Source organism: Palaemon carinicauda, chromosome 12 (assembly GCF_036898095.1).
Source record: "Palaemon carinicauda isolate YSFRI2023 chromosome 12, ASM3689809v2, whole genome shotgun sequence".
Taxonomy (NCBI): Eukaryota; Metazoa; Arthropoda; class Malacostraca; order Decapoda; family Palaemonidae; genus Palaemon; species Palaemon carinicauda.
Genome location: NC_090736.1, coordinates 4,728,074 through 4,741,735, shown reverse-complemented (window position 1 = coordinate 4,741,735; position 13,662 = coordinate 4,728,074).

Genomic DNA, 13,662 nt, shown 5'->3' with positions numbered 1-13,662 from the left:
TTTTTGGATATGGAAACGAATTGAGAGGTGGTTTAATATTGTAATCTATGAAAGGAAAATAATTATCAATGATTGAATGCTTCACAATTCATGAAATTAAAGAATAACTGTCTTATATTAACGAACAAAGACACTTCTGCGGAAGCCATACAATTGAACAAAGGGTAATCAATTTAATGCACAATAAATCGAAGGCCATAAAGAACAACGAAATCGTTTAAGCAAACATGCAAGCAAGCACAGCTCGCACTAAGAGCCAACTGAAAAAAAATAAACAAATAGACGAAAATTTAAGAAAATCAGAATTGGCTGGAAAGTTCCCGACGAAGGTCAAAGACTTTGAGCCACACCCACACCTCTGCTCTTCCTTGTTCCAGACCGTTGCACGAAACACTCCTTTAAAGTTCTTCCTCCCACTCCCCCAGAGGAAGTAACCACCACAACCCATTCCCTGGGGGTAGGACCCCTAAGCCCCAGGGGGCAATAATCTAACCCCCTCACTGATAACAATATTCCCTTCGCCTAGGGCAGAAACCTACCCCTCCCCACGGGTCAGTGTCCACCATAATTGGCCCAAACGGGTCAGTATCCACCATAATTAGCCCAAAAACTTCACCCTAGGGTTAGCAGAACATCAATGTTTTAAACTTGAACAAGTAGCTATTACCTTGAATGCTGCTGCTTTTTAACCCCTAGATTACCTTTAAAACTTTTCCAACTTCCTTAAATTTGAAGCTATAATAGTAAAACCGATATTACCATAAATATTACCTTAAAACCATGCAAATTACCTGAAACTAAGGCAATTACCTTAAAATTTTAAACCCTGCAGATCATCATTTGTTGGCTGGACAGTGTAACAGAGATCAACAGTTGTTCTTTTGTTATACTCTTCAACACCTTACTAACATTTAGAGGCAGGAGCCCCTTAGGATAACAGCCCTAGCGGGACATAAGGCCAGCATAATTTCAAAATCAAACTATTGTTCTGTAGTCTTGGGTACTGCCATATCCTCTGTACCATGGTCTTCCACTGTCTTGGGTTAGAGATCTCTTGTTTCAGGGTACACCCGGGGACACTATTCTATCTTTTTTTCTCTTCCTCTCGTTATTTTCAAGCTTTTATAGTTTATATATGAAAGATTTATTTTAATATTATTGTTCTTAAACTTCTGTTCAGTTTTTCCTTATTTCCTATCATCACTGGGCTATTTTCCCTGTTGGAGCTCTTGGGCTTATAGCATCCTGCTTTTCCAACTAGGGTTGTAGCTTAGAAAATACTAATGATAATAATAAACCAAATAGCGCACCTACCGAACGTCTTCAGCGTGTCCAGCCTAGACAGGCATCCCAATTTGCCTTCTTGTATGCAGATGGGAGCCCTGGAGTATGTATGCATGCAAAGCAAAAGGCACTAACTGCTCAGTAATGTTCAAGTCATTTGACCGCTATTCTGAACTGATCATTTCTTTTGGAATTTAAGCTATACATGGGAGGATATTTCTGTGAGAGCATGGGTCATGTATATTTCAAGTGACATAATATATATACATACATACATACTAACACATACATATACTCACACACACACACACACACACACACACACACACACACACACACACATATATATATATATATATATATATATATATATATATATATATATATATATTGATTGATTGATTGATTGACAATGTATGTGTGAAGGCAAATCAGACAATAAATACGGAATGGAGAGAGAGAGAGAGAGAGAGAGAGAGAGAGAGAGAGAGAGAGAGAGAGAGAGAGAGAGAGAGAGAGATTCTCTCTCCTTCCAATTACTGCTACCAAACGAAAAAAAACAAAGCACTTGGCTCTGCAAAAGAAGCTTGTTACATAATCTTTAATGAGACGTTACACAACAACTGCCTTTTGTACCGACAGCAAAGGCAATTCTGAGAAAACCTTCAAATGAAATGGCCTATTGCAGAGCGAGATCAATAAATGCTGTGTTTAAAGGTTTAAAGATTTAAAGGCCGCTCATGAATGGCAGGGGCAAGGGACCGTGACATTGCCTATCATACAGGAGAATGTCCTAGAGATTGACCATATTACGTATGATCAGCGCACCAGCCAACCGTTCCGATACTACCGCTAGAGAATTATGAGGTCCTTTGACTGGCCACAGAGTACTACACTGGATCCTTCTCTCTGGTTACGGTTCACTTTCCCTTTGCCTCCACATACACCGAAGAGTCTGGCCTATTCTTTACAGATTCGCCTCTGTCCTCATACACCTGACAACACTGAGATTACCAAACATGTCTTCTTCACCCAAGGGGTTAACTACTGCACTGTAATTGTTCAGTGGCTACTTTCCTCTTGGTAAGGATAGAAGAGACTCTTTAGCTATGGTAAGCAGCTCTTCTAGAGGGACACTCCAAAATCAAACCATTGTTCTCTAGTCTTGGGTAGTATCATAGCCTCTATACCATGGTCTTCCACTGTCTTGGGTTAGAGTTCTCTTGCTTGAGGGAACCCTCGGCCACACCATTCTATCTTATTTCTCTTCCTATTGTTTTGTTAAAGTTTTTACAATTTATATATGAAATATTAGTTCTAATGTTATTATTCTTAAAATATTCTATTTTTCCTTTTTTCTTTTCCTGAATAGGCTATTTTCCCAGTTGGAGCCCTTAGGCTTATAGCATCCTGCTTTTCTAACTGGGGTTGGAGCTTAAATAATAATAATAATAATAATAATAATAATAATAATAATAATAATAATAATAATAATAATAATAATAACTTCAGGAACTTTGGAAGACCAAAAGGAGAAAAAATCCCTGTTGGTTGCACAAGAGATAGGAAGAAGGTTTTAATCTATCATTATCATTATCATTATCATTATCAATTGCTGTTGTTTTTATTACTTGCTAAACTACAACCCTGGTTGGAAAAGCAGGGCTTATGGCATCGTGTTTTCCAACTAGGGCTGTAGCTTAGCAAGTAATAAAAACAACAACAACAACAACAATAATAATAATAATAATAATAATACGGCGCATTAAAGCAAAATCAAATTCATGCACAGACAACGACACGGACATCTGCGCACATACAGTATATAGGACACGCAGAACAACAGAGCATATCTGTGCAGGGCATTATTACTCATGGAGAACCAGTTTTCAACGGGGGGGGGGGGGATATATAAAAACTTACTGCGTTGGGTCTTCTACGTAGCTGCTTATGAATGCTACTTGTATATGTATGCACATACACGTTTATATTATATATATATATATATATATATATACATATATATTTGTAAATGTATATATATATATATATATAAGATCCATTTTATATTTTAATTTTGCACACACACTCACACATATACATACATACATACATACATATATATATATATATATATATGTGTGTGTGTGTGTGTGTGTGTATGTGTGCTACATACATACATATCAGTGCATACCAGAACTGCATTTGATTTCGTGTATACGTAATATCCCTATTTCAGAAATAAGTCAAAAGTTCTTTAGCTCTACCAAGAGAGAGAGAGTTACACAATTTACACAGACATCGCAATGCAAATCATTAGCTAGATAGGATTTCATGCCGGAATACCTCTCTCTCTCTCTCTCTCTCTCTCTCTCTCTCTCTCTCTCAGGATGAATGAAGATCCGTCAAACGACAAAAAGCAGAAGGAGACGTCAAGGGATGTCGTTAACTGAAGTCGATTTGCTTTTAGATGAGCGGACGCAGTGTGTTGCGGTCGTAGATTGGGAAAGCACGCCTCCACATGAATGCTGATGATATGAAAGCTACTTCTGAACATTACACGAATGTGCAATGATAAAAGACGCTTCCTTTATGTATGCAACATGCGAACACATTCCTTGACTTAATATGGTGCACGATGAGAGAAGTAGAGATGGTGTTTTATTCGTTAAAGTGGATGATGACCAAAGGTTTTTCATGTTGAACAGACTGACATAAGTCTTTTTATATGTTATTTATGAAATATCTGTTTTGATGATGTTACTCTTTTTAATACTTTTTACTTTAATTGTTCTTTATTTCTCATATCGTTTATTCATTTCCTTATTTTCTTTCCGCACTGGGCTATTTTTCCCTGGCGGTCTTTGGGCTTGTAGCATCTTAATTTCAAACTAGGGTTGTAGTTTAGCTAGTAATAATAATGATACTACTACTACTACTAGTAATAATAATAATAATAACAATAATAATAACAATAATAATGAGTGAAAATAAATTAATGAATAATAATAATAATAATAATAATAATAATAATAATAATGATAATAATAATAATAATAATAATAACAATTGAGATAAGATACTATCAGTTAGCACTGTTGTACGTTTGGGTTCTTTCTTGTCAAGATTAATGTAGATCTTGTCATATTTAAAAATCTCTTGATAATCCTACCGACAATGAAGTTGGAAGGAGGTTATGTTTTCGCCAGTTTTTGTGTTTGTTTGTGAACAGCTTTCTGGCAACAATTCTAATCATTTAGTATTGAGAATAGCATGGATTAACTGTTATGTAAAAAGTTGGAAACGATTAAATTTTTGGGATGTCAAGTTCAAAGGTCAAGGTCAAAGGTCAAGCAAAATGTCCACTTCACGTAATCAGAGACTTCAAAATTGGACCATATTTGAGTGTATGAAAATCCACGCCAATTAATACGTGTTAAGGTCAAAAGTCATGGTCGAGCAAATTGTGGAGAAATAAACTGCCTTGACGGAGATCTGCGCTCTACTGAGTGCCCCCTCTACTTAGTAATGAGTTCATCTCCTATTGCTGAGATATTACTAATATTTTGGTTCCTCAAAGATAATTTAAACTATACAAGTCTAAGGCATTGGTATGATTACTTGAGAGTGATGCTTTGTGGGACCCCATAAACCAACTATATAATTTGGTATAGGAATTTCATTCAATGTATTTTTCTTCTGAATTACACTTGAATATAATAGAAAGAATTGCACATAAAGCTTGAGGATCTATATATTTCAAGGGTTAGCAAATTACGAATTTCATGCGTAACTAACATTATAATAAAATATCAGGGGAAAAATAACCATTTGGAATGTGTCAGAGAGAGAGAGAGAGAGAGAGAGAGAGAGAGAGAGAAACATGACCAATTAGATAAGTACAGTACTAAGGTCACCATAACCATATATAAATAATATATAGTATATATATATATATATATATAAATACACACAAGCATGTATCCAAAAAATACTATTATGTATTCTTACTCAGTGGAAGTGAGACTGTAAAATCATATTGCATAACTCTCTCTCTCTCTCTCTCTCTCTCTCTCTCTCTCTCTTCTCTCAATACGTTCTGTTCGAGGACCCTTGTTTTCAGTCAGATACAGGGTCATAAGAAAGACGAATTTGGTTCAAGCGAGCCTCTTGTTGGCACTAAAACACAAGTTTTTCTCAGGTCCAAAGTTGGAAATCTAATGGTGAAGTGGGAGCCATTGAACCTGACTGGAGGTTGTTAATCTGACCAGTGGAATATCCTGTTTTTTTCTCTCTCTCTCTCTCTTTCTATTCATTACATATACCTTAGTTCCAGATCAGTGAACATACAAATATGCACGCGTAAATATATATCCTTTTATCTATCTAACACACACGCACACACATATATAAATATATATATATATATATATATATATTCACATACAACAACAACAACAACAACAATATATGCAGCCGTTACTATTCCACTGGAGGATAAAGGTCTCATACATGTAAATTCATACCTTCATTATTATATGGTTACACCACGCAGTCAAGCCATTTCATTATCATTATTATTATTATTATTATTACTACTATTACTACTAGCCAAGCTACAATCATTGTTGGAAAAGTAAGATGCTATAAGCCCAAGGCTTCCAACAGGGAAAAATAGCCTAGCGAGGAAAGGACAAAAAGGAAATAGATAAACGATGTGAAAAAAATTAACAATAAATTATTTTAAAAACAGTAACAACATCAAAACAGATATTTCATATATAAACTATAAAAAGACTCATATCAGCCCCTTCAACATCAATAACGTAATAAACTTAACCAAGAATTAGGAAAAGAAAATTTCGAAATGATGCTGGCCCAAGAGCTGGCTATTAAACATGCCTTCTTACCCTCGGTAATCATTATGCAATGAAAGGAGATTGCAAAGCAACTCTCAATTCTCCGAGGTGAATATCAATGAGACGAAAATGGTCTCTGCATGTTGCAGGACTAGAGTGTAGTGAGAGATAGTGATCTCTTTAGTTCTCTTTATTTAGTAAATATGCTTTAAAAAGGATGGTGAACATGTGTGAAATTATTATTATTATTATTATTATTATTATTATTATTATTATTATTACTGTAAGCTACAGCCCTAGTTGGAAAAGCAAGATGCTATAAGCCCAAGGGGTCCAATAGGGAAAAATAGCCCAGTGAGGAAAGGAAAAATGGAAATAAATAAAGTATATGAAAAGAAATAAATTAATTGAAATGGAATATTATTTTCAACTAGGGTTGTAGCTTAGCTGATAATAATAATAATAATAATAATAATAATAATAATAATAATAATAATAATAATAATAATAATAATAATAATAATAATTCATGAATAAAAATGGTGGTAATTTAGTGATCTTTCTCTACAAAGAATGAAATAAAAATGGGGGTGTCTAATGAGTGCTAGTTTATGAGGTGGCCGTTCATAGTATCAAAACACACACACACTCTCTCTCTCTCTCTCTCTCTCTGGAACATACTTCCAGCGGATGTAGTAAATAGTAACACGGTAAACGAGTTCAAGAATAAGTTAAACAAGATAAAAAAAAAAAACTCTCTAAATGGTTAAACTAAATCGCTCTACCAAAAGGCAAATGGAATCTCCGCGGATGGACTAAAAGTCTTTGAGACATCCAAAATCCTTATAACTCTCTCTCTCTCTTTCTCTCCTCTCTCTCTCTCTTTCTCTCTCTCTCTCTCTCTCTCTCTCTCTCTCCTCTCCTCTCGGCAAGATCACAAGAACTCTCTAAATGCTTGAACTAAATCGCTCTATACTAAAGAGCAAATGAAGTCTCCGCGGATGGACTAAAAGTCTTTAAGACATCCAAAATCCTTATAACTCTCTCTCTCTCTCTCTCTCTCTCTCTCTCTCTCTCTCGACAAGATCACAAGAACTCTCTAAATGCTTGAACTAAATCGCTCTACTAAAGAGCAAATGAAGTCTCCGCGGATGGACTAAACAGTCTTTGAGACATCCAAAATCCTCTCTCTCTCTCTCTCTCTCTCTCTCTCTCTCGGGATAACACGCACCCTTCGTCTCACTCCCTTACATATCCAAGGTCATAAAGATGACGGATTAGGTCACGAACAAGACGTTTATTTTCTTTCGGAACTGAAAAGGAGAATCCGCGAGTTGAATCCCAAATGAAGCTTCCTCAAAGAAACGATTCGACTGGTCATAAAGGTTTACTAATCAGTCCAAAGGGGATACTCTTTCTCCCTCTTTTGCTCTCTTTGCTTTCCCTACGTTTTTTTATCGAATTTATTTCTTAATTCTTACGAGTAAATATTATTTGTATGTCTCCACTCCCCTAACGGTATTATCATATGAAGTAATCTCTCTCTCTCTCTCTCTTTCTCTCTTTTCTCTCTCTCTCTCTCTCTCTCTCTCTCTCTCTCATCTAAGCTGCGAATTACATACCTGGTTGTTATTCCACCGTTGTGGGTCGAAGCTCTGCTTTAAAGGTTTAAAGGCCGCTCATGAAGGACAGGGGCAAAGGAGTGACATTGTACTATCGAGCAGGACAATGCCCCAGAGACTAACCATATATACCTATGATAAGCGCCCAAAAACTCCTCTCCAACCAAGCCAAGACCAAGGAGGGCCATGTTAATTCATCCTTAGCTCACTATACGATTGAGTGTTTGTGAATCGAACCCACACCTCAAAGCCAGATAAAACAGGCAAATTGTTTCATTCCATAAACTTATATAAGAAACACAGGTTAACCATGTGATTATTATTATTATTATTATTATTATTATTATTACTTGCAAAGCTGCAACCCCTAGTTGGAAAAGCAGGATGCTATAAGCCCAGGGGCCCCAACAAGGAAAATAGCCCAGTGACGAAAGGAAACAAGGAAAAATGAAATATTTTCAGAACATCAACAACTTTAAAAATAAATATCTCCTACATAAACTATAAAAACTTCAACAAAACAAGAGAAAGCGAAATAAGATACAATAATGTGCGCGAGTGTACCCTTCATCAAGAGAACCCTAATTATTATTATTATTATTATTATTATTATCATTATTATTATTACTGGCTAAGCTACAACCCTAGTTGGAAAAGCAAGATGCTATAAGCCCAAGGGCTCCAACAGGGAAAAATAGCTTAGTGAGGAAAGGAAATAAATAAACAATATAAGAAGTAATGAACAATTAAAGTAAAATATTCTAAAAACGTTAACAACGTTAAAACAGACATTTCATATATAAACAATAAAAAGACTTATGTCAGCCTGTTCAACATAAAAAATTATTTGCTGCAAGGTTGAACTTTTGAAGTTCTACCGATTCAACTACCCGATTAGGAAGATCATTCCACAACTTGGTCACAGCTGGAATAACATTTCTAGTTATAGAAAATCATTGTAATTATAAAAACCCCAATTTGAGATATTTTTACACACATCAGGCGTAACTCAATGGGAGAGATTAGTGAGGGGGATCTTGCCTTTTTCTTCAGGTAGTTATTTTCAGAATTCAATAACTAAGGAGGCATGGCGGACGATGAGAGACGAGTTGAAGGAAAATAACCAGCGGGGAAAGATTGAACGCCCTCATTATGTCTTAGATTCAAAGATGAAAGACCGCTGCTTGTTGAAAAATCATGTAATAGGTGGATATTAGAGAGAGAGAGAGAGAGAGAGAGAGAGAGAGAGAGAGAGAGAGAGAGGTATTTGGCAGCTGAAGAGAAATTAGGTTTAGGAGGAGAATTGAACGTACGAACGTAAATAAATGAATAATACGATTATTATTATTATTATTATCATTATTATTATTATTATTATATTATTATTATCCGAGCTATAACCCTAGTTGAAAAAGCAGGATGCTATAAGCCCAAGGGCTCAAACAAGGAAAGATAGCCCAGTGAGGAAAAGAATTAAGGGAATAAACACCACATGAAAATTTATGAACAATTGAAATAAGATATTTTAAGAACAGTACGATCAAAATAAATCTTTCCTATAAAAACTATAAAAATTATTGGAGCCCTTGGGCTTATAGCATCTTACTTTTCCAACTAGGGTTGTAGCTTGGCTAATAATAATAATAATAATAATAATAATAATAATAATAATAATAATAATAATAATAATAATAATAATAATAATAAAGAGAAATAAGACAAAATAGCGTGCCCGAGAGTACTCTCAATCTATCAATACGTACTGTAAAATGTCTAGAATTCAAGACCAATATTTGTAACTGGTCAGAATATAATAATAATAATAATAATAATAATAATAATAATAATAATAATAATAATAATAATAATAATAATAATAATAATAATTTTAAAATTATTAATAATAATAATGATAATAATAATAATATTAATAATAATAACAATAATAACAATAATAATAATAATTTTAAAATTATTATTAATAATAATAATAAAGATAATCATTCTAAGATTATTATTATTATTATTAATAATAATAATAATAATAATAATAATAATAATAATAATAATAACAAAAATTAATAACTATGACGACAACGACTGTACAGTTGGTAGCAGAATCGCACCGAACATTCTCCCCCTTTCAAAGTAAATTGAAATAAATTCCAATCAAATTCGCTTACGGCCTGCCAACGCAAGAGTCCGTGTCTTGCTTAAGGCTAGGAAATCTATACAGAACAGAATACTGTGAATGTACTTTTATTCGTGGGTACCAATTTTCGTTATTTTATAAAAAAAAAAAAAAAAAAAAAAAAAAAAAAAAAAATGTTGCTTCGTGGATTTCCGTTTTGGAACTTTTACCTTTTTGGTTATTAGTTGAACGCCAATTATGATAAATTGTTCATTTGTAATGCATTTATTACAATTTTTTAATAATTGACACTGATTAAGGGATTACTTATCACAACAAATTGTTATAAAGTCGTCGCCAAAAAAAAGAAAATTACAGAACTACCCAAGGTCTTCTAATATAGCATCCCAAGCTACAATCTTTGGACCTGTCCGTCAACAATGAGTACAAAGAAGAACTCAAGGCGCACTTTCACGAATGTGTCCGAGTTCAATACCAAAATCTGATAGTGTATAAAAATTTTCGTTGTTCCTTTCCTTACTGGGCTATTTTCCCTGTTGGAGCCCTAGGGCTTATAGCATCTTTCTTTTCCAACTAGGGTTGTAGCTCAGCAAATAATAATAATAATAATAATAATAATAATAATAATAATAATAATAATAATAATAATAATAATAAGGAAAGGCTGGGGAAATGTTGAGGAATGTACAAGGCGGATATGGAAGCAAAACAATAATTTCGAATCCACGAAGTTATATTCGTGGATTCGCCCACCCACGAAGACCACGAAATTTGGTACACCACGAACAAAAAGGCAAATGGAAAGCATGTGTTGTAGGGAGGGCTTCCCAAGGAAAATGAGAATGTACTGAGGAAGATTTATTTAAGCCAGCTAGGAGAACTAATCAAGACCTTGGCAGAATAAGGAAAAGCTGGGAAAACGCTGAAGAATATACGAGGCGGATATGGAAGCAAAATAATTTCGAGCCGAAATAAAAAGAATTTTAATAACCCCTTAACGTTAAGTACTTTAATCAATTTTTTTAATGAGGCGCAAGGGGTTTACTACTTCACTGTAATTGTTCAGTGGCCACTTTCCTCTTGGTAAGAGTAGAAGAGACTCTTTAGCTATGGTAAGCAGCTCTCCTAGGAGAAGGACACTCCAAAATCAAACCATTATTCTCTGGTCTTGGATAGTGCCATAGCCTCTGTACCATGGTCTTCCACTGTCTTGGGTTAGAGTTCTCTTGCTTGAGAGTACGCTCAGGGACACTATTCTATCTTATTTCTTTTCCTCTTGTTTTATGAAATTGTAGTAGTATATATATGAAATTATTTGATTGTTACTGTTTTTATTTAATTGTTAATTACATCGCTTGTAGTTTATTCATTTCCTTATTTCCCTTCCTCACTGGGCTATCTTCTCTGTTAGAGCCCTTGGGCTTATAGCATCAAGTTTTTTATAGTTTACATAGGAGATATTTATTTTAATGTTACTGTTCTTGAGATATTTCATTTTTCCTAGTTTCCTTTCCTCACTGCGCTATTTTCCCTGTTGGAGCCCCTGGGCTTATAGCATCCTGCTTTTCCAACTAGAGTTGTAGCTTAGCTAATAATAATAATAATAATAATAATAATAATAATAATAATAATAATAATAATAATAATAAAAGTAACTAGGTCGAGGCAATTGCACAGCAGATGGCAAAACGTTAAGGGCGTCACTGGGAATTAAAGTAGGTGAAAAAGGAAAACTATCTCCCTCTTTTGTTTCAAGAACATTGCAACTACGTGAGTTTTAAGTATTTGGAAAGTGAACTCGGTTTCCTTTCAATTTCACAGAGAAGAATTTATTTTATAATGAAATTACGTATGGTAAACTTACTAGCGCAGATATTAATTGTGTTTTGACTTTCTACTTTTTAGAAATTCCAAAATTTTATGAAAAAAAAATTATGTTTCTAGTTGTTGGTTCAAAGATATGATTAAAATTATTTAGGTTTAAAGTATAATTATAAAGAGAGAGAGAGAGAGAGAGAGAGAGAGAGAGAGAGAGAGAGAGAGAGAGAGAGAGAGAGAGAGAGAGAGGAAATAATTATATTCTAAGTATGATTTACGGAAGAGGATCAACTGGTAATGGTCTTTTAATCCTTCCTAATCCTAACCACACATGGTTGTTCTCAAAAGGAAACTTAGGAAAGCTTTCTTCTCTTTTGTTACTATTATTATTATTATTATTACTTGCTAAGGTACAACCCTAGTTGGAAAAGCAGATACTATAAGCCCAAAGGCCTCAATAGGGAAAATAGCCCAGTGAGGAAAGGAAACAAGGAAAAAATAGAATATTTTAAGAGTAGTAACAACATTACTATATATTTTCTATATAAACTATGACCTTTATCAAAACAAGACGAAGAGAAATAAGATAGAATAGTGTGCCCGAGTGTACCTTCAAGTAAGAGAACTCTAACCCAAGACAGTGGAAGACCAGGGTACAGAGGCTATGGCACTACCCAAGACTAGAGACTAATGGTTTGATTTTGGAGTGACCTCCTAGAAGAGCTGCTTACCTTAGCTAAAGAGTCTCTTCTATCCTTACCAAGCGCAAAGTAGCCACTGAACAATTACTGTGCAGTAGTTAATCACTTGAGTGAAAAAGGACTGTATGGTAACTCCAGTGTTGTCAGATGTATGAGGACAGAGGAAAATCTGTAAAGAATAGGCCAGACTAATCGGTGTGTGTGTAGGCGAAGGGAAAATGAACCGTAATCAGAGAAAAGGATCCAAAATAGTACTGTCCGGCTAGTCAAAGGACCACAAAAAACCCACTTCTGTGCATGGCAGAAGACATAATACGTGGCAGTAGCTTGGCCAGGGCACCAGCCACCCTTTGAAATACTACCGCTAGAGTTACTGAGCCCTTAGACTAGCCAGGCAGTACTACATTTGATCATTCTCTCTGGTTACGGCTCATTTTCCTTTGTCAACACATACACCGAATAGTCTGGCCTATTCTTTCCACGTTCTCCTCTGTCCTCAAACATCTAACAACACAGATTACCAAACAATTCTTCGCTCAAAGTTAACTACTGCACTGTAATACAGTCGTTCAGTGGCTACTTTTCTCTTGTTAAGGGTAGAAGAGACTCTTTAACTATGGTAAGCAGCTCTTCTAGGAGAAGGACACTCCAAAATCAAACCAGTTCTCTCTAGTCTTGGGTAAGCCATAGCCTCTGAACCATGGTCTTCCACTGGCTTGGATTAGAGATCTCTTGAGTGAGCGTACAACCAAGCACACTATTCTCTCGTATTTCCCTTCCCTTTTTTTTTTAAGTTTTTATAATTTATAAAGGAAATCTCTATTTTAATGTTGTTACTGTTCTTGAAATATTTTATTGTAATTGTTCATCACTTCTTGTGTAGTTCATCTATTTCCTCATTTCCTTTCCTCACTGAGCTATTTTCCCTATTGCAGGCCTCGGGCTTAAAGCATCCTGATTTTCCAACTATAGTTGCAGCTTACCAAGTAATAATAATAATAATAATAATAAATAGAAGAAGTGAGATGAGTGTGATACTAGGCGATCAATTGAGTGTCTCTTGACGATGATGGTTAAACCGACATCGCCATTTGGGACCACCCAATAAGCTAGTACACCTGAGGCATCCACGACCTCGAATTTCCTCCATTATTCCCTGGAGGAGGAGCGTGAGGTTGCAGAACGAAAGACAGAGAAAAAAAAAGGAAAAACAAGATATATACAAA